Source organism: Saccopteryx bilineata, chromosome 11, assembly GCF_036850765.1.
Source record: "Saccopteryx bilineata isolate mSacBil1 chromosome 11, mSacBil1_pri_phased_curated, whole genome shotgun sequence".
Classification (NCBI taxonomy): Eukaryota; Metazoa; Chordata; class Mammalia; order Chiroptera; family Emballonuridae; genus Saccopteryx; species Saccopteryx bilineata.
In genome coordinates, this window is record NC_089500.1 from 55269336 (window position 1) to 55291109 (window position 21774).

The window sequence follows — 21774 nt, forward strand, 5'->3', positions numbered from 1 at the left end:
AAATTTACACACTGCAAACCAAATAACTTTACATCCATCTACTGAAGCACTCCCTGGGAAGGAAAATTTTATCTTAGTGTATCTGCTCATCTACAAGAAATGTCCCTCAATCAAGTTTCAATGTGTGATGTTAAATGTGGTATTTTGACCATCCATGTTCATGTACTGTTTTCTTCTAGAACAATGCAACCACTGCTTCTAAAGCACATTAGAAGCAAAGTAATACTCTCAGATTTAAACAATGAGGGAAATCAGGACCAGTGTATTTACTATTAATGCTTGAATCCGGAATTGAACGTCCAGTGTTTAAAACTCTAGAACCATCTTTATCAGTTAAAATTACTTTTTAAAAATTAAAATAATGCATATGCCATTTTGTGCTAGCACAAACACTTCCAGAAAATTCTCCCATGAACATAATTACATTTTTTTTCAAGGATTTATTAAAAATAAAAAACCTTTCCCCCGGCCCTGGTCGGTTGGTTCAGTGGTAGAGCGTCAGCCTGGCGTGCAGAAGTCCCAGGTTTGATTCCCGGCCAGGGCACACAGGAGAGGCGCCCATCTGCTTCTCCACCCCTCCCCCTATCCTTCCTCTCTGTCTCTCTCTTCCCCTCCCGCAGCCAAGGCTCCACTGGAGCAAAGATGGCCCGGGCGGGCGCTGGGGATGGCTCCTTGGCCTCTGCCCCAGGCGCTAGAGTGGCTCTGGTCCTAACAGAGCGACGCCCTGGAGGGGCAGAGCATCGCCCCCTGGTGGGCAGAGTGTCGCCCCCTGGTGGGCGTGCCGGGTAGATCCCGGTCAGGCGCATGCAGGAGTCTGTCTGACTGTCTCTCCTCGTTCCCAGCTTCAGAAAAAAAAACAAAAAAACAAAAAAAAACTTTCCCCCAATGTCATAATTCACATATTCCATAACTTATGTTGCCCCGATTTACTACATTTTAACATTACAACATTCCCCAAATTCCTCTAAAATACTTAGCCATTGATTATATTTCTTCTCTGGAACTAGACGTGGGGAACACGCAGAGTTCCTTCTACAGCTGGAGATGGTTCTTCCACTTTTGCGAAGATCCGGCACCTTCCTGGAACACACAGTGTCCTTACCAGCTTTCCTTTTGCTTTCCATACTGATGCCCAAACTAACTGAAGGGAGAACCCTCATCTTTACCTGTCACCACCTAACAGCTTTGTCAATATTTTCACCATGGAAAGAAGTAGAACTCTATGAGCATGCGGGGCAACATTGCTCAGTACTGTCAAGTATGTGAAACTAGACTCATCTTTACTTATCACTGTCCAACAGCTTTGTCAATATTTTCATCACGGAAGTAGAACTCTATGAGCATGTGGGGCAAGATTGCTAGTACTAAGCATCGACCTGGAATGCTGAGGCTGTCAGTTTGAAACCCTGAGCTTTCCTGGTCAAGGCACATATGAGAGTTGATGCTTCCTGCTCCTCCCCCACCCCTCACTTCTTTCTTTGTCTTTCTCTCCTCTCTAAAATGAATAAATAAAATCCAAAGGAAAAAAAAAAAAGAAAACTTCCTAAATAAATAAATAAAACAAGAGTGCCAAGTGAGACGGTGTGACCGGGCAGCCCTTCGAGAGGGATAGAAGGCAAGGTCATTTACAAATGAAATGATCTCTATTTGCGTTCTCTTTTCCACTTTCACATTTGAAAATAGAAACAGGCCCTGGCCGGTTGGCTCAGTGGTAGAGCGTCAGCCTGGAGTGCAGGGTTCCTGGGTTCAATTCCCAGCCAGGGCACACAGGAGAAGCACCCATCTGCTTCTCCACCCCTCCCCCTCTTCTTCCTCTCTGTCTCTCTCTTCCCCTCCCGCAGCCGAGGCTCCATTGGAGCAAGGATGGCCCGGGCGCTGAGGATGGCTCTGTGGCCTCTGCCTCAGGTGCTAGAATGGCTCTGGATGCAACAGAGCGATGCCCCAGAGGGGCAGAGCATCGCCCCCTGGTGGGCATGCCAGGTGGATCCTATTTGGGTGCATGCAGGAGTCTGTCTGACTGCCTCCCCGTTTCTAGCTTTGGAAAAATGAAAAAAAAAAAGAAAGAAAGAAAATAGAAACAACTAAAAGTTTTACTTCCTGAGTGTTAAGAGCTTTATGTGTATCATCTCATTTAATCCCAAACAACCTTGTGAGTTTCAACTTATTGTCCCCATTTCACATATTCTGAAATTGATGTATAGAGAGGTTAAAAGATAGATTTCGGAGTTGCAAGTCCCTGTAAGAAACAGGTGGTCTCACTTCAGAGTCCTTAGCTCCCATGCATATTCCAGAGAACTGTCCCCAAATGTCCACATACACCACGCCTAAGGTTACATAAGATTAAAAAAGTGAGGTTCCTGGCCAGTTGGCTCAGTGGTAGAGTGTTGGCCTGGCATGTGGAAGTCCCGGGTTCAATTCCTGGTCAGGGCACACAGGCGAAGCACCCATCTGCTTCTCTACCCTTTCCCTCTTAATTCTCTCCCTCTCTCTCTTCTCCCCTCTTCCTGCAGCCAAGGCTCAATTAGAGCAAGTTAGCTCTGGGCACTGAAGATGGCTCCATGGCCTCCACCACAGGCTCTAAGACAGGGGTCAGGAACCTATGGCTCACGAGCCAGATGTGGCTCTTTTGATGGCTGCATCTGGCTCGCAGACAAATCTTTAATAAAAAAAAATAACGTTAAAAATATAAAACATTCTCATGTATTACAATCCACTCACTTCCTACCGCTCATGTTCATGGTTGCGGGTGGCTGGAGCCAATCACAGCTGTCCTCCGGGACAACACCAAATTTTTATTGGATAATGCGTAATGTACACAGGTCGTTGTGAGGTCAGGAAGTAAACTTCCCGCCTTTTAATCAAGTAGTCAGCTAGTTAATTGCAGAAACTCTTTCGATGAAGAAGATGGCTAAAAGAAAAAAGATGAGGAGTGTCGTACTTTTCAGCAGGAATGAACAGAGGAATTCGCCTTTGTGGAGAGAGCATGTTCTGCAGTGTGTCTAATATGCAATGATAAAATTGCATCGATGAAATGGTCAAATATAAAGCGGCACTTCAACACATGCCATACTACATTGGCATCAAAATATCCAGCGGGGGACAGCAGGAAGAAAGCATGTCAAGAGCTACTGTGCAGAGTGCAAGCTAGTCAGCAGAAACTCCATGTTTGGACCCAACATGGTGACTGGAATTTGGCTAGCTTTGCTGGTGCTTTAGCAATTGTGAGAAATGGAAAGCAATTCACAGATGAGGAGTATGCCAAAACATTCATGCTTGATGTTGCCAATGAAATTTTGACGACTTTTCGGATAAAGACAAGATAATCAAACTAAGAAAAGACATGCCTCAGTCGGCAAGAACTGTTCACGATCATACCATCATGATGGCAAGTCAAATTGAGGCAACACAAGTGAAGGACATAACTGCAGCACCATTCTTTTCTCTCGCTTTGGATGAGTCAACAGACATAAGCCATTTATCCCAGTTCAGCGTGATTGCAAGGTATGCTGTTGGTGACACACTATATGAGGAAAGTCTTGCTGTTTTGCCTATGAAAGAGACAACAAGAGGGGAGGATTTATTCAAGTCTTTCACTGAGTTCGCTAAAGAAAAATATCTACCAATGGATAAACTTATTTCTGTGTGTACTGATGGTGCTCCGTGCATGGTGGGGAAAAACAGAGAATTCGTAGCGCTTCTTCGTGAACATGAAAAGAGACCCATCCTAAGTTTTCACTGCATCCTACATCAGGAGGTGCTTTGTGCTCAGATGTGTGACAAGCAGCTTGGTGAGGTGATGTCGCTGGCATTCAGATGGTCAACTTTATTGTTGCCCGAGCTTTAAATGATCGCCAGTTTAAAACACTGCTGGATGAAGTTGGGAATAATTATCCTGGTCTGCTTCTGCACAGCAATGTGCATTGGTTGTCAAGAGGGAAGGTGCTTAGCCATTTCACGGCTTGTCTGAGCAAAATCCGGACTTTTCTTGAAATGAAAAACATCAAGCATCCTGAGTTAGCTAACACTGAGTGGCTCCTGAAGTTCTACTATCTCGTAGACATGACTAAACATCTGAAGCAACTCAATGTGAAAATGTAAAGCATTGGAAATACAGTCTTATCCCTTCAACAAGCAGTGTTTGCATTTGAAAACAAGCTGGAACTCCTCATCGCCAACATTGAAACAGGTCGTTTACTCCACTTAGAAAAACTGGAAGAGTTTAAAGATGCATGCACAGCAAGTGACCCTGCTCAACATCTTGATCTCCAGCAGCTAGTGGGCTTCACATCTAATCTCCTGCAGTCATTCAAAGTGCGCTTTGGAGAATTTCGTGAGCTCACTCATCTTTTTAAGTTCATCACCCATCCACATGAGTGTGCAGTGGACAGCGCCGACCTGAGTTACATCCCCGGTGTCTCCATCAGAGATTTTGAGCTATGAGCTGCTTCCCTGAAGGCCTCAGACATGTGGGTGAATAAGTTCAAGTCACTGAATGAAGATTTGGAAAGACTTGCACGACAGCAAGTAGAGTTGGTGAGAAAACACAAGTGGGGAAAAATGAAAAAACATCAAACTGCGGACCAGCTGATTGTCAAAACTTGGACCGCACTTCCCGTCACATACCACACACTGCAGAATGTGAGTATTGCTGTACTGACAATGTTTGGCTCTACGTATGCCGGTGAGCAGTCTTTCTCACATCTAAAGAACGTTAAGACCAACCTACAATCATGTTTAACGGATGGAAGTCTCAATGCCTGCATGAAGCTTAACCTAACCACGTATCAACCAGACTACAAAGCCATCAGTAAAACCATGCAGCACCAGAAGTCACATTAATGGTAAGAAGTACTTTATTCATCATTGGTTAGCAACAGCGCAACAACGTTATTAAAAAGAATTCAGAGACTTATTATACTTTAAAATGTTGGTCTTACATAAAATGCACACAAATTACTTGTATTTAGTGTTAAACATATTGTATGGCTCTCACAAAATTATATTTTAAAATCTGTGGCGTTCATGGCTCTCTCAGCCAAAAAGGTTCCCGACTCCTGCTCTAAGAGCTTGGCTGCTCTGCAACAGAGCAATGTCCGAGATAAACAGAGCATCGCCCCCTAGTGGGCTTGTTGGGTGTATTGTGGTCTGGGTGCATGCGGGAGGCTATCTCTGACTCCCCTCCTCTCACTAAAATGAAAAAAAAAATTGAGGAATGCTATTAAAATAGAATGTTAAACCTTTGCTTAAATGAAATCCGTGATATTTGTTGTCCTCCCCTCCACCTTTTGTTTTCTTTGCATGGTTGACTTAACTGCTTTTCCTCTCAATGTAAGGTTGGCTGGACACAAATTGACGACACAAGGATTTTACTAAATTCAGAGTCATTCCAGTCTTGCCGAACCAGCAGCTAATACAGCCATTTAGAAACCCACTTTCCTCATGGTTTTCCACCAATAGGCCTTTGTTAACGATCACTGGCATGCACAGAAATTGTCACAGACGTACAGTAGACACACATCAAACACCAGTTTCCACGGAGAAATCCAGACAGGAATTTTCACGTGGGCCTCAATCTTGCATATATTAAATCCACCTCAGGCACGGAGATCTGAAAACTACAGAGTAGCCTAACTCTCAGATATCAGAGGTCAGTTCCAGATGTCCATGGGGAAATGAAGTGTCTCCCCCCGCCCCCAGAAAGCCCTGCGGCCCTGTGCAGGACCCCGTGCAGGACCTCAGCCTGTGAGCTGCAGGGGCCTGGATATGAACACTCCCCTTTAGAAATTCTCCATACAACACTTACCGGCCTCAGGGCAGTAGCTAAACAGTGAAGGAGAGAAGATTTTCTCTCTTACATAATAAAGATGAGCTTTTCACAGACAAAAGAGATTTAAGAGTCAAATCACATAAAAAAGAGTTAAATATATTTGATAAGTAGTACTGCTCAATTATCCCTGTAAAAGTCATGAAATTTGTCCTTTGTAAGCTTTGTAATGGATACTATTAGAAAATAAAATTGCAAATAATTATAAGGCTAATTACTAATAGCAGATATAAATTACTTCTGATTTTATAGCTTATTGATCATTAAAGTGTAATCCATTGATCATAATGCAAAATAGCAACAACTAGTCAAAACAAAAGAAGCTTGGAGTTTAGAAGTTCATTTGGTGCCTCAACAAAGAACTGATACTCTCATCTCTCTCCCTTCCTGCCTATATCTTCTGTCTCTCTCCTCTCTCTCACCAAAAAAAATAAATAAATAAAATAAAATAAATTTGGCATGTTGGATACATGCAGAACACAGTTTAAGTAATATTCTATGGGTGATTAACTTCAACTACTCATTTCTATTATATTTTACTTGGCTGTTTTTACAAAATTAACAGATAAAGGGAAATAGCTCTGTTCGGCAGATAAAATATATTATGCTCACTTCGTTAAAGATGGCGCTGCTCACGTGGAAGCCCATCGCCCAGGTGATTGCTTGGGATTGGGGGAATTATGTTAATATGTGTTGGGGGAGGGCTTTCGTGCCAAAAGGTTTAAAATGGAAGATAGATCACATTGTTCTAGAAGAAGAGTGATTGTGTCCTAGGAGGAGGGCAGAGAGCAGGGAGGAGAGCAGAGTAAGGCCACGTGGAGGAGAGGAGAGGCAGCCAAGATGGAGGCATGCTGAAGGAGAAGCCAGTTTGTACAGAGTTTGTGCAGAGAGAAGGAGAAGGGGAATGGAGGTGAATAAGTCTGGTGATTCTAGGAAACTCAGATAAGTCAGTAGCTTTGTGAGCACTGAATGAGTGGGTTTTGGAGACCAGTGTGTGTTTTTACTTGCCCTTCGGGTACAAGCTAAGATTAAAGCTAATGGCCCACCAGTTCTTGGCTCCATTGTTTCATTACCGTCTGTCCAAATCAAATGCGAACCTGCATGGGCCAGGCGGCTGTGATGGTGGCCGTGGCTACTGGCTTTACAAGCTTCATGAATGGGAAGAGAGTTTTGGAATAATGCAGGTTTATTTTTCTCTAAATGTGGTGCTACTATTAGAAGTGCAAAATGAACATGACAAATATATTTTTTTGTTTCTACCTTTCTTCTCTTCTTTGCTTTTTCTATTTATGGGAGGGGCTGAGGAAGATGGATTGGCTACTGATTGTGACACATTTAGATGAAGTAAGTTTCTCTTCTTAAAATTTCCAAGAATCGTGTCTCAGAATATCAAGGAGTGTTCACTTTGGAACCATGCTCAGAGACTTCCAGCAGACAGTGAGGAAAAGCCCAAGTAAGAAAGATGGTCATCAACCAATGGAGGGCACAGGGATACCACGCCGTCTGAAATAAATGGTAACCCGTTACCAGCAATCTGATGGTGGGAAAGGGATGCTTAAAACACCAGTCAGAGTAGTTCTGATTTTCATCCTCTAGGGAAGCTATCTATTTCAAAGATAACCCACCAGTAAGCAGTGTCAGGTACACGTGCCATCGTTTCCACTTAAAGATGACTAGTAGTATGTTGGGCAAACGAGTTTGTAAAATTTGTGTTTTTTGAGTTTGCTTTTATTGTTAAAAAATGGGGTGGGACAGCCAAGTATGTTCTTGCTCTCAGAGCAGGGCAGTTGATTGCAAATTGCAGCTTGCATTCCTGCTTGGGAGGGGCCATTGTGTTGCTAATGTTTGCTGGAGGAGGGGTCTTGGTGGGCCCAGCCAGTTTTTGCAGGGAGAGAGAGAGAGAATGTAGAGTGCTGAAGAAGAAGCCAGTTTTGCAGAGAAAGAGAAGGTGTGCAGATGGGGAACCACAGCTGAGGGGCTTTGGGAGCCCTACTGCGGTTTGTGGGGGCCTTTGATTCTAGGAGGGACCAGAGAAGATTCTCTTGGTTGTGGAACCAGAGAATGTGTTAGGGCTTTGGGAGCCCTGAATGAAAGGGAAGTGTTTTGGCCCTGGCTAGTTGGCTCAGTGGTAGAGCGTCGGCCTGGCGTGCAGGAGTCCCGGGTTTGGTTCCTGTCCAGGGCACACAGGAGAAGCACCCATCTGCTTCTCCACTCCTCCCTCTCTCTTTCCTCTCTGTATCTCTCTTCCCCTCTCGCAGTCAAGGCTCCATTGGAGCGAAGTTGGCCCGGGCACTGAGGATGGCTCTATGGCCTCTGCCTCAGGCGCTGGAGTGGCTCTGGTTGCAACAGAGTGATGCCCCAGATGGGCAGAGCATCGCCCCCTAGTGGGTATGCCGGGTGGATCCCGGTCGGACGCATGTGGGAGTCTGACTGCCTCCCCGTTTCCAACTTCAGAAAAATATAAAAAAAAGAAAGAAAGAAAGAAAGAAAGAAAGAAAGAAAGAAAGAAAGAAAGAAAGAAAGAGAGAGAGAGAAAGAAAGAAATGGAAGTGTTTTCCCTGTGTGTTTGCTCTTAGGCCGGTGGAAGACTTTAATGAAGGAATGGCCCACCATTTTTTGGCTCCACTGTTCCTTTGTTGTAAAGTACCCGTACCTCACTTCCGTGGGTTTATGTAGAGACACCAAGTCCGGATGAATTTTGAAGGGTTTTATTAAAGGAGGAGATTTATTAAATATGCCGGTCTCATATGGCTAACAGGGGGCATTGCAAACCCAAATCGTGCACACCTAATACATCTCAGAGGCTGCTTACATACCCTTTGACCACAGACAGGTTGGGGGGAGCATGACATCATAACAAAAGCTGAGAACATTTGTTTAGGGGATTCATAGAAACATTAAAACTTTTAAGGTAACACAATCAAAGACATTTACAAATCTTTTAGTGTCTATCTTTCCTCCTCTCCCTGGAGGTATGTTACTCTCAGGATTCCAGGAAGGGAGAAAGAGCCAAAATCAATATAGGGTGGTATATAAATTCTGTCTCTTATTGTAAGAGAAATGAGTTCCTCAGACTTTATTCTATAGTTAAAACTAAATGACCCATTGTCCTTGTAAGTCAGGAATTTCTACATTCTTCTCTCTCCTCTCCCCAAGGAAAGGACGGGACAGAAAGCCTGACCTTTCCTTCTAAAATATTAATATTAATTTTGTAGCTTTTTGGTACCTTACCACATCTTTACCATCTGTCTGACTTCAGTGAGAACCTGCCACAACGGTGGTGGCCACTGGCCCTACATAATAATATTTCAAATGTCAGCCACCTTAAGAAGTCAAAACTGAAAAGGGGCTGGTTTCCATTCCTCATCTTACTGTATTTCTCTTTATAACTGTTCCCAGTGCTCAACTTCACCATGTGTCCTGGAATGATTTTGCTGCTTGGTAGAAGCTTAGTTGAAACTACTTCAAAAGCACAACCAAGCATGTCACAGATGACCTTGGTTGGGATCTTCACTTTTTCCTTACCCTGTAAGTGCCATGTGACAGACAGCCTGGTCCCTAAATGAGATACACCAGCTTGTGAAATGTAGCTACAGCCCATTCCAGGACCTGAGAAATGTAAAAAAAAAGAGCCCTCCCGTCTCTTGACCCCTATCATCACCTTAGCCAAAACTAACCAGTTTTCACCTATGAATATCTCATCAAAGTCTTTGAAATTACATTACGCTCGTCCCCAAAATGCAATGTTCTGTTTGTTCATGTTGGAGCAGAGGTGCCAATAACTAATGTCCCTTTCTCCCCCTTCTGACTGTGGAAGTGGCTCAGAAATCTGTCATGGAAATTGAATTAAAGAAGTCAGCAAAATGCCAGCAAAACTGGAGGTTGTGACGTCCAAGGGCGGTTACAGAGGTCAGCCCGACACACTCCTTCTTGTGCCATATACTGAGCGGACGTGTGCAAACCTGCTTGGTGGTTTTGCCCTGAGGGTCAGAGGCCTGTGTGTCCTGAGAACAGCCTGCCCAGTAAGTGAAGAGCAGAGACATGGCGCTGGGGCAGTAGGGTAAGCTCCCCCTCCCAGGTAGGACAATGACTGCCCCCTCTCCTGGGGGGTTCTGGGTAGGCAGAGAAGCAGAGGGGTTACGCTCAGAGAAGCACATGGCTGGGACACATGAGACTCGGAGCAAGGAATGTCACTAACAATTTTTCACATAAGGGTCATTCAGTAAACATTTGATGGAGACTGTAGCCAGTGCTACAAATACGGAGAAGTGGAGGACATGGTCAGTACGGGCTGATGACCTAATGGAGAGGTAGGGGTTGCCCAAGTCCTCAAGGAGAAGGACAGAGGTGTTGAAGGCGTGGGCAGGCAAGTCTGGAGAAGGTCAGGAAGGGCCTCACTGAGGCACCTCTGAAAAGGGGCAAGACTGAGTAGGAGACATGTGAGTAATGACAGTGCAAGTGCACAGGGGCGGAAGCAAAGGCCCCTTGGGACGAGGACGCATTGCTGCACAGACACTGCGGGCGGCGGGTTGGTTGAGTGTAGCAAACAGGAGGGAAGCTGGTCAGGACACAGGTCTTCCTGCCACGTTAGCACTTTGAGATCATCAGACAACCTTAAACCAGGAGCTGTGAGGTCACCAGGGATGAAAAGACCATGGAATTGGATGCTGATGCCAGGAAGTCACGAGAAATGTTGGTGTTGACACAGTAAAGACCAACACTAAGGAAGAAAAAAGAGTGAGTGGGTCCTAGAGAGTTTTCTAAAAGGTACAATGTGAACGAGAAAGAAGACACAGAAGCCAGGCAGAGCTTTCCAACTTTGGCCAGACCCTCGTTCTACCTCTGGAAGATGGAACAGGTCTCTCCCGTGGGGCCCCAAAGCCCACACTTGCCCTTTCTTTTCCACAGTCTCAGAAAATTTTGGCTGACAACTTTTGAAAACTCAGCTTTTCACTTTATCCCCTAGTCTTCACTCTGACCTAAAACGTCCCTATAAACGTAGCTATAGCAATGGTGAGGAGCTTATAGTCTCACATCCCTTCTTCTTGTCCTGTAGCCTGAGTGTTGGTCAAAAAAGTTTGTAAATATGATACATATGTTTGCTCACTTATAGTTTGCATTGGGTGTGGGAGACAGGCTGTAAACTGGCAAAGTTATTATAGCCTAAGGCTTAGTTTTAGAATTAAGCTTTTGCCCACACCCTTCACTGTTACATAATGTGGGGTGGTGCACTCTCATGAGGAATCCCATTATGCCTCAGATAAGTGACTTTGTACCAGAGATTTCCTTGTTTGTATACTGGATTAAACGTTTGGATTTCTACACTATAAAGTGGGGCAGACCAGGAAGCTTGCTCTCTCTCGGTTCCTGAGATTAGCATTAGAGAGGAGAGCAGAGAAAGGCCACGTGGATGAGGCCAGGAGAAGCAGCCAAGATGGCGGAGTGTTGAAGGAGAAGCCAGTTTGTGCAGAGTTTGTGCAGAGAGAAGGAGATGGGGAAGAGACATGAATAAGGCTAGTGAGCTAGAAACCTTTGATTCTAGGAAACTCGGATAAGTCAGTAGCTTTGTGAGCGCTGAATGAGTGGGTTTTGAAGCCCAGTGTGTGTTTTTACTTGCCCACTGGGTACAAGCTAGGACTAAAGATGATGGCCCACCAGTTCTTGGCTCCCTTGTTTCATTACCATCTGTCCAAATCTAATGCGAACCTGCATGGGCGGGGTGGCTACGACGGTGGCCATGGCTACTGGCTTTACAATGAGAAAACAGTGTCATTACACCCTATGAAAGTAAAAGGGGCCCCTAATCAGTAAGCCTGGAAATCCGACTGGAGATACAATCTGTAAAAGCTGTGCAAACCTGTGCTTGACTAACTCCATTAAACAGTAACCTATCAGTTATACATTTACAACACCTAGAAACAATGTGTTTCTTTCCTTTGGTCATTAAATCCAGCTGGATTATTTATACTTTTAGCATTAGAGAGATTAGAAAGCATATTTTGTTTCTTGCAGGATTCCATTGTTTGTGTGGAACCTTGGTTTGTATCTTATTTGAAGAGTCTCACTTTTCTTTAGACATATCTAACTTTAATGAGTATGATTTGTCAGGCGTCAAACTGACAAATCATCGCATTTAAAGCTTACTAAAAAGAGAGCATATAAACAATGGTCTTATTTAGAAAGGCCTTTATTTATTTAAAAAGATACAGTGGGAATGTATAATGGGGTAGCTACTGTGAAAAAAACAGTATGGTGATTTTTCAAAAAATTAAATGTAGAATTAATCACCATATGAGAGAGCAATTCCACTTCTGGGTAAATACCCACAAGAATCAAAAGCAGGGACACACAGCTATTTGTACACCAATATCTATAGCAGCACTATTCACAACAGCCCAATGATGAAAACATCCCAAATATCTGTCAATAGATAAAGGGTTAAACTGTGGAATATCCATATATTGGAATATTTTTCAACCTTAAAAAAAGAATAAAATCCTGATATATCCGATGGTATGGGTAACTGGGGTACACTATGCTAAATGAAATAAGCTTGTCATTAAAGACAAATACTGTATGATTTCACTTACATCGGCTACTTAGAGTAGTCAAATTCATAAAGATAGGAAGTGGAACAGTGGTTGTCGGGGCCGGTGGGAGGGGAGAACGCAGAGTTAATGTCAGGTGGGGACAGGGTTTCAGTTTGGGAAGATGAACACGTTCTGGAGATGGATGGCACAACAGTGTGAATGTACTGAGTGCCACAGAACTGTACACTTAAAACATGGTTAAAATAATAAAATTCAACCTGACTGGTGGTGGCACAGTGGATAGAACATCAAGCCAGAATGCTGGGGTCGTTGGTCCAAAGCCCCAAGTTTCCTGGCTTGAGAGTAGGCTCGTCAGTGTAGGGTCACCGGCTCGAGCAAGGGAATAGTCCACACCATCCCAAAGCTCTCCAGCTGGAGCCCGAGGGCCATTGGTATGAAAAGTCCAAGGTCGCTGGCTTGAACAAAGGGACACTGGCTCAGCCTTGGTCAAGGCACCTATGAGAAGCAATCAATGCCCAACTAAAGTGAAAGCAGCTACAAGTTGATGTTTCTCACCCTCTTTCTCCATTCCTGTCTCTCTCTCTCTCTCTCTCTCTCTCTCTCTCTCTCTCTCTCACACACACACACACACACACACACACACACACTGTCTCGCTCTCAAAAATAAAAAATAAAATAAAAATTAAAAATAAATAAATTTTATGTTATGTCTATTTGTCACAAGAAATGTAAAAATAGGGATAGGTGGAGCAGCTGTGTTAGGCTTGCTTGCGGGGTTACCAGCTGCAAGCACTTTGCTTGATTAGTGCATGAGCACGTGGCAGAGGCGCGTGTGCATAGCCTATCTGAGGCTATGGGTGCTTGCACTTGAGAGAGATGAGACATTGGGGATCGTGGATGTGCAGACTGCCTGCCCACTGCTGTGAGGGGCCATTCTGCTGTTTGTTTGCCTGAGAGGCTGTTGGTCAAATGAGTTTGTAAATATGATATATATGTTTGCTCGCTTATAGTTTGCATTGGGTGTGGGGGACAGGCTGTAAGCAGGCAGGGTGGTTATAGCCTAAGGCTTAGTTTTAAGACTAAGCTTTTCCCCACACCCTTGACTGTTGCATGATGTGGGGTGGTGCACTCTCATGAGGAATCCCATTGTGCTTCAGATAAGTGACTTTGTATCAGAGACTTCCTTGTTTGTATATTGGATTAAAGGTTTGGATTTCTACACTATAAAGTGGGGCAGACCAGGAGCTTGCTCTCTCAGTTCCTGAGATTAGCATTAGAGAGGACAGCAGAGAAAGGAGAGCAGAGAAGGCCACGTGGAGGAGGCCAGGAGAAGCAGCCAAGATGGCAGAGTGTTAAGGGAGAAGCCAGTTTGTGCAGAGTTTATGCAGAGAGAAGGAGATAGGTAATAGAGGTGAATAAGGCTGGTGAGCTAGAAAACTTTGATTCTAGGAAATTTGGATAAGTCAGTGGCTTTGGGAGCCCTGAATGGAAAGGGAAGTGTTTTCCACTATGTGTATTTCTTGCCCACTGGGTGCAAGCTAGGATAAAGATGATGGCCCACCAGTTCTTGGCTCTGTTGTTTCATTACCGTCTGTCCGAATCAAATGCGAACCTGCATGGGCCAGGCAGCTGTGATGGTGGCGGTGCTACTGGCTTTATAGAGACCGTTTCCCCTGCCTGTGTTGCGAGACCTTATTAAATGAAAATGGCCCAAGGCTTTCTGGCTTTGCAGTTCCTCTACCATCTGCCGGAATCTAATGTGGACCTGCCTGGACTTGGCCATGGGCATTAAAGAAGAGAAAAGTGAAGGATACAAAGACTCAACTTCCGTGGACTATGGAGATTTTTAAACAGAACGTGAGCAGAAATGCAGTACAGCGGGTTCTTGGGTTACAAAACAGTTCCATTTCTACAATAGTGACATAACCCAAGTTTTGGCATAAGTTGAAACACACCCTAGCCTGAGCAGACAGTAGTGCAGTGGACAGAGCATTGGAATAAGATGTAGAGGACCCAGGTTTGAAACCACGAGGTCACCGGCTTGAGCATGGCCTCATTCAGCTTGAGGGGGGCTCACCAGCTTGAGCATGGGCTCACCACCTTGAACACAGGGTCACTGGCTTGAGCATAAGATCATAGACATGACCCCATAGTCACTGGCTTGAGCCCAAGGTCACTGGCTTGAGCCCTAGGTCACAGACTTGAGCAAGGGGTCAGTCGCTCTGCTGTAGCCCCCTGGTCAAGGCACATATGAGAAAGCAGTCAATGAACAACTAAGGAGACTAAGGAGCCGCAACAAAGAATTGATGCTTCTCATCTCTCTCCCTTCCTGCCTGTCTGTCCCTATCTATCCCTTTATCTGTCTCTCTGTCTCTGCCACAAAAAAAAGAAACACACCCTAGCCTGAGTCACTTACCTATCCTAATACAGTTGTAAAATCATAATCTAGAACATAAAAACACAACCAAGCCACAGAAAAAGGAAAAGGACATAAATATACTGTACTGTACACTGTACTGTGGATTGATTCTTCTGCTGCACGCCACCAAACTAGTTTGCCCACATGGTCCATAAGTACCACGCTAACTGTGTAAGCCAAAACACTCATGCCTCAATTTCTTAAAGTTTTTTTGAAAATGAGTGTTGTAAACTTGAAATGTCGTCTGTCAAGACTGTTGTAACCTGAGGACCCCTTGTATTCTCAGCCAGGGACTAGCTCTGGAGAAGCTAATTAAACTATGTGGAGGTCAAGCTGACAGTTCAGAGGGGACATTTGCAATTTTATTTTTCCCATGATCCTGTTTCTGTCTAGTTGTAATTAAGATCTGGTAAAGCATGATGATGCTTCAAAAATATCAAATCAGAGCCCCACACCATAGGGTCTGAAAGTGAAAGGTGGCACTACGACAACTTGGCTTAAGAACCGCAGTTCAGACAGAAGGCTTTCCTCCTGGGGCCGTTTCCTGAATGTGGGCATGCTGGCCCCTGGGAGCCCCACTTCTTGCCTGGCCCAGGTGTAAATCTGGTATAAAGTTATCTATTGATCCCCAGTGGAGACACCCTGAGCGGCTATTTTGCTGGCTCTCTTGTGCTTGTTGTGTATTAAGAACAGAGGTAAATGTCCTCTGATTACATGCCATAGAATAGTAGAGAAAACAGAAGATTTTAAATGACAAGGCTGACAATTCTCACAATCACCTTCTGTAGATGGAGGGGAAAGCTTGAAAACCTATTAAAACTGCAATAGATCAGTCACGTTATGATTTACTTTATAAAAGATGATTAAGAATAGCTCAAATTTGATATAAAAAAAGCTATCTGTATTTTCCATTCAACTTTTCTATAAATCTAAAACTTTTTTACAAAATAAAGTCTATTAATTAAAAAAAAATCTGTTTCCACCTATTCTAGTAGTTGTCTGTTAATATATATAATAAAGCTTAAACCACCCCAAGTCGGCTAACGGTGGTTTAAAGGCTTCACCAAATTTCTCAGGCTTTCTTGGTTTGGACAGCTGTGGCTTCTAGCTAATTATCTGCAGGTTTTAATTTTATCTCACAGCTTTTCCAGGCTTCATTTCCGTACCTTATGGTGCATAAAGTGCGGAGGGAGGGAGGGAGTCAGCGCTCTCCAAATTTCTGTGCATGAATTTCAAAGGGGCCACCGTTCTGAGGAAAGGCACTGGCTTGAACAGGAGCTGTCCCGGTCACTAAAGAGTTCCCATCTTTCTCACGACTTTGGCAGCTTTGTCACCTCACCAAGACGAATGCTTACAGAATTGGACTTCCAGAATCACACCCCCTATACCTCCTCAAAACAGGAAGCGAAAGCCAATGAAAAGTTTTTAATTTTCTTAGAATCTAAAAAATTATAAAACAAAAAAATGTTTCCCATGATTCAGGCTTAACATGAGAAATACAGAGGATGTTATTCACAATGAATAATGTATAGATCTATATCACTATGTTCTTCAGATTCCTTACATCGTTAGTATGAAATAAGGATGAGAAACATTTAAAAAATGCACAATACAGGTAGAAAGTATTACTTTTAGATTTCTAGTCACTTTGCCCAAGTAGAATAGTTATTCTTCTGATAACTGGCACCTCTCAAAATATTTAGTTAATTCAATTCTTGACTGCTTTGTTATAATACAACTTGAAAACTCTGTCCAGCAACTCAAATATCTAAAACTACATTACAAAGCAATATAACTGCCTCAGTAGAGATTAATGATCATGGTATAATTTATACATGTAAAGATAATAAGGCCAAACATTTTTAAGCATCTGAATTAACCCAATCATCCCAAATATATGAATAACATAGTGACATAATATAAATAAATAATATATATTATACTTGAATAAATGACTAGCTGACTAAATGAATTAATGAATTCTCTGCTATTCTATTGGCAGAGAACTAAAAGTGAAAGAAAATTTTAATCTCTGGGCTGCTGAGGGGGTTTATGAGACTCACACTTTAACTTACTGTTAGTGATTATATAAATTGAGCAATACAAGCATGGGCAAAAGTAGTTTAAGGATAAAAACATGTACAATAATTAATAGATAAATAATAATATAAGAATAAATTGTTTATGTACTCACAACTATAAACCTACTTATGCCCACCCCTGTATTTTTGAAAAACAAAAACATAAAGCTCATATTTGAAAAATGTTTAAGCTCTTTGACCCATCCCATATTCCCACTGCAGCTGCATAAACATCTAAAGGTTTGTAGCAGCATAATTTTATAAAACTAAAAACACCTTAAGTGTCCCACAATGGGAGCAGGTAAAAATATATTGTGTACTCAAATGATGTCATATTATTCTGTCATTAAAATTCTTTACAGGAATTTAGATGTTGGCTGTGAAGAAACAATTGGTACTGCCTGACCTTCCTGCAGTAACCAACTAGAAAACTTGATAAAGTATGTAATTTGTGGTTCTAAAATATTACACAGCAAGCAGACAGAACAGTGATTCCTGGGCGAGCAGCTTTCTACCTGGAGGCACTTTCTGGACAGTGATTTGTCAGTGTCCTACAGAGTAAAATATATATACATCCTTTGGCCAGGGGATCCTCCTCCTAGAGAAATAAAAACATGTAACCAGAAAAATACTTTTATAACAATGTTAATGGCACCTTTATTTATTAAAAAAAAATAAAACACAAAAAACTAAAGCAACTACTGGAAAAGTAAGTTCTGGAAAACTATTGTACAATACACTCAACAATACTGTATTAAAAAATTCAAAGATGCTAAGATACTAGAGTTTAATTATTCTCAGTACAAAAAGAAATAATTATGTGACATGATAGAGGTGTTAACAAGCATTACTATAATAATCATACTATAATATATAAATGCATCAAACCAACAAGTTGTCCACTTCAAACTTACACAATGTTACATGTCAATTATATCTCAATAAAAAATAAATGAAATAGGATATGAAAAAAAAAAAAGAACTGAAATCACCCAAACAACCTAACAAGGGCATGGATAAACAAATTTTGGTATATTCATGAAGTAAAATGCTACTCAGAAATAAAAACAAACTATCAATAAAATGAATCTCACAGGCATATTGCTAATAGAAAGAAGCCAGACACACATTAATCTGATGTTAAATAACAGGCAAAGGTAATATAGAGGAGAAAAAAATTCGGAACAATGGCTCTTCTTGTGGAGAAAGGTGAGTAGGCGAGCTGGTAGGGAACTGACAGGGAAGGGCAAGAGGGAACATTCTGGAGGGATGTTCTGTATCTTGACAAGGGTGTGGTTTACACCTGTCTGTATTTATAAAAAATCATCCAACTATACCCTTAAGATATGTGCATTTTGTCCTGGCCAGTTGATTGAGCAGTAGACCACTGGCTTGTGGAAGTGCTGTGATGGATTCCCAGTCAGGGCACACAGGAGAAGTGACCATTTGCTTCTCCACCCCTGCTCTCACCCTTTTCTCTTTCTCCTCCACCCCCACAGTCATGGCTCAAATGGTTCAAGCAAGTTGGCCCCAGGTGCAGAGGATGGCACCATGGCCTCAACCCAGGCACTAAAAATAGCTTGGTTGCCAAGCAACAGAGCAGTGGCCCCAGATGGGCAGAGCATCGCACCATAGGGGGCTTGCTGGATGGATCCTGGTAGGGGCGCATGTAGAAGTCTGTCTATCTGCTTCCCTGCCTCTCACTAAATAAATTAAAAAAATATGTGCATTTCACTGCATGTAAATTATATGTCAATCAAAACAAAAAATGGAAGAAACTTTTGTTACAGGACTGGATGTGTTAGCTCCACCAACATGCCTTTTCCTGCTGCCCTCTCCTGCACATCCTTCCTCATCCTCTGCTCCCTTCATTCACCGAGTCCTTCCTTTGGGTTGTCGCCCTGTGCCCTAAGCTGCCCTTCCTATGTGTTCTCCATCCATGCGTCCTCAAGCTGGCACATCCTACAGCACCAAGACAAGCAATCTGCTTCCCTGCCTGTTCCCACTATGAGACCAGAGCCCCTGAGGGCCAGGGTCTGCCTTAAACAGCAACTGAAATGACACCGATAAGAGCCTACACGTGTACTCGCTCTGTGCTTAGGGATTTCCCTGACTGTCATGTCTTGTTCATCAACAAATCCTGAGACTCCTCCCCCCCAAAACCCAAATTCAGAGATCATGAATTATTAATATATACACTGTTCTCAGATATGATGGAATGCATCAAAAGGTAATTCCTAGTCATTAAAATTGCAAGTGATTTTTAAAAAACTTTTTTTTCATATTTTTCTGTCTTTGAAAATTTTTCTACTTTTATATTAGAACAAAGCAAGTTTCTGTACAGAAGATAAATTCAACTGAAGACATTAAAAACAAAGAGCTTTTGAGGTGTAGCTGAGGCATTCTCAAGCTTTGTTTTTTGATTTGTTACAACTTTCTTTCTAAAGATGCAGATATTACCATTTTAGTAGATTACTAAGTAAAAAGCAAAAAAAAAAAAAAGTAAATGTTGCAATAAATTCCAACAGCAATACAATTACCAAAGAAATATTATTTCAGAAATTATAACATTTTTTAGCTTCAATATAACAGGAAGAAATAATAATTTCAGAATGGCCCTCCCCTTCTTTCCATAAATACACAAAAAGCTTTATTTTGAAGCCAAAACAATCGGGGATCTGAAAAGTATATTTTGACAGTCTTTAAAACTATCTTCCCTAATTTCCCAGAATTCTTTCCAAGGCCCAGTCCAAGAAGACTCGTTGAGGGACGGGCACTGGAACAGTACAGCTAGTACTCGGCCTTGAAAAGAAGAAGAGAAAGCAGGGGGGAAGGTTTGGTTAATTGCACTGTGGTAAATGGAAAAATGGTTTGGCAAACCACCACTGATAGTACACGAATGGTAAGGTATTAAAATAAATCTTTTCAAGAGATGAAACTCCATATAGTTCTTCAAGTGTGGCTTCAATTATTTCCATTTACTCAGCTCACCTGTCATTAACAATGAACAATTTAAGGTACAACACTTGTGGCCCTGGCCGGTTGGCTCAGCGGTAGAGCATCAGCCTGGCGTGCGGGGGACCCGGGTTCGATTCCCGGCCAGGGCACATAGGAGAAGCGCCCATTTGCTTCTCCACCCCCCCCTTCCTCTCTGGCTCTCTCTTCCCCTCCCGCAGCCAAGGCTCCATTGGAGCAAAGATGGCCCGGGCACTGGGGATGGCTCCTTGGCCTCTGCCCTTGGCGCTAGAGTGGCTCTGGTTGCGGCAGAGCGATGCCCCGGAGGGGCAGAGCATTGCCCCCTGGTGGGCAGAGCGTCGCCCCTGGTGGGCGTGCCAGGTGGATCCCAGTCGGGCGCATGTGGGAGTCTGTCTGGCTGTCTCTCCCCATTTCCAGCTTCAGAAAAATACAAAAAAAAAAAAAAAGGGTACAACACTTGTGTTCCCATTGATGATCCCGATTTGACCCTACAGCTGTTTACGTCACCTACAGATGTGGCCCCTAACAGATAAGCTTTGGGCGGCTGCCAGAGCCTTCAGAGGAAAGCCCTTCCAGAAGGATGAAGCAGAGCAGACTGCAAAGTCTCTCCCCCTCCTCCCATTGACAGGCTGGGATGCTTCATGGTTCCTCTGTTTGAATGTCTGCTGACCTCAGTGACTGGGTGGCCCACAAAGCACAGGAGAAGTGACGTCGTGTGACTCTGGAGGCCAGCTCTACAGAAGAACATGGCTTCTGCCTTTCTCAGAACATTCATTCTGGGCCCTGAACTGCCACATATGCAATCTACGTTAAGGCCATCATGCTGTGAGGAAGCCGCCAGACCACAGGAGACAGCACAGAGAAAGCCTGAGACCACGAGGAGAGAGCCCAATCAGCCTCCAGCTGCCCAAGCGCCTCTCCCAACTTCCCCACACCCCTCTGCCACTGCCTAGACCACCCCTCCCCAGCTTCACCAGGACCCCCTCCCCAGCGGCCCCAGTGGCCCTTCCCCAGCTCTTCCAGCTGCTCCACCTCCGGGCCCCATGGACTGCAGCCTTAGATACACCTACTCAGTCAAGCTTTTTCCAAAATCTTGAAATCCAGATAGATAGAAAATGAATGCTGTTTTAAGCCATACAGGTTTGTAATGGTTTCTTGCACAGAAATAACTGGAAGAGAGGCTGTGTATGAGAAAATAAAATAAAATATTAAAAATGTGAAAACAAAAGTAAGACATGAGAATAGTAACTTCACGGAGAACAGGATAAAATAGATAAAAAATGTCTGAAGGATACAAATTTAGTGTTGCTTACCTCAAAATCATAATGAAGAGCGTAAGATTTTTTTCTGATTTTCCCAAACAAATCCAAGAAAAACTTAACGTTTTAAATTGGTTGAAGCCAATATAAAGTAATAGAAAATTGAAAGAATCATTTTGAGTAAGCACAAATGCATAGAGTATTCCACCACAATTTCCAGGAACGATCTCTGCCTGACCTCTTTTAAGAAATAGCCAAGACTCATTTGTAATGAGAAGCTCCAATTTATATGCAATTCTTGTTCTAAAAAGCTTTCAAGATTTTCAGCCTTAAGAATGTGAATTTTGCCTGTTCTCTTCTTACTTACCCTGTCGATGTGCTTAGCAAACACTGTCTATTTGGATAGTATAATGATAAACCTTGATCTCGTTCTGGTCAATTTTTCAGAAATTTTGGGGGGAAAACAACAGACAAATTAATGAGATTTTATAAAAAACCCAGCACACAAGCAGCTCTTGTCTAAAGGTTTGCATAAAACAAAGGCCCTTCTGTGATTATGTTCCCACAACAAAGTGCTACTTCCTAATTAAACCCACACAGAAAGCAAAGCAGTTCTTCAAAAGGCAGCTTTATTTTCAATCCCATAGAAAATGTTTCCTTCTTT

The 21774-nt window shown here is 43.0% G+C and overlaps 1 protein-coding gene across 1 annotated transcript in view; it reads right to left on the reverse strand.

The window, feature by feature from the left end:
- LAMA1 (laminin subunit alpha 1) overlaps positions 1–21774 on the reverse strand; it is a 222495-nt gene that overhangs the window by 141683 nt on the left and 59038 nt on the right. The gene's annotated exons all lie outside the window — the stretch shown is intronic.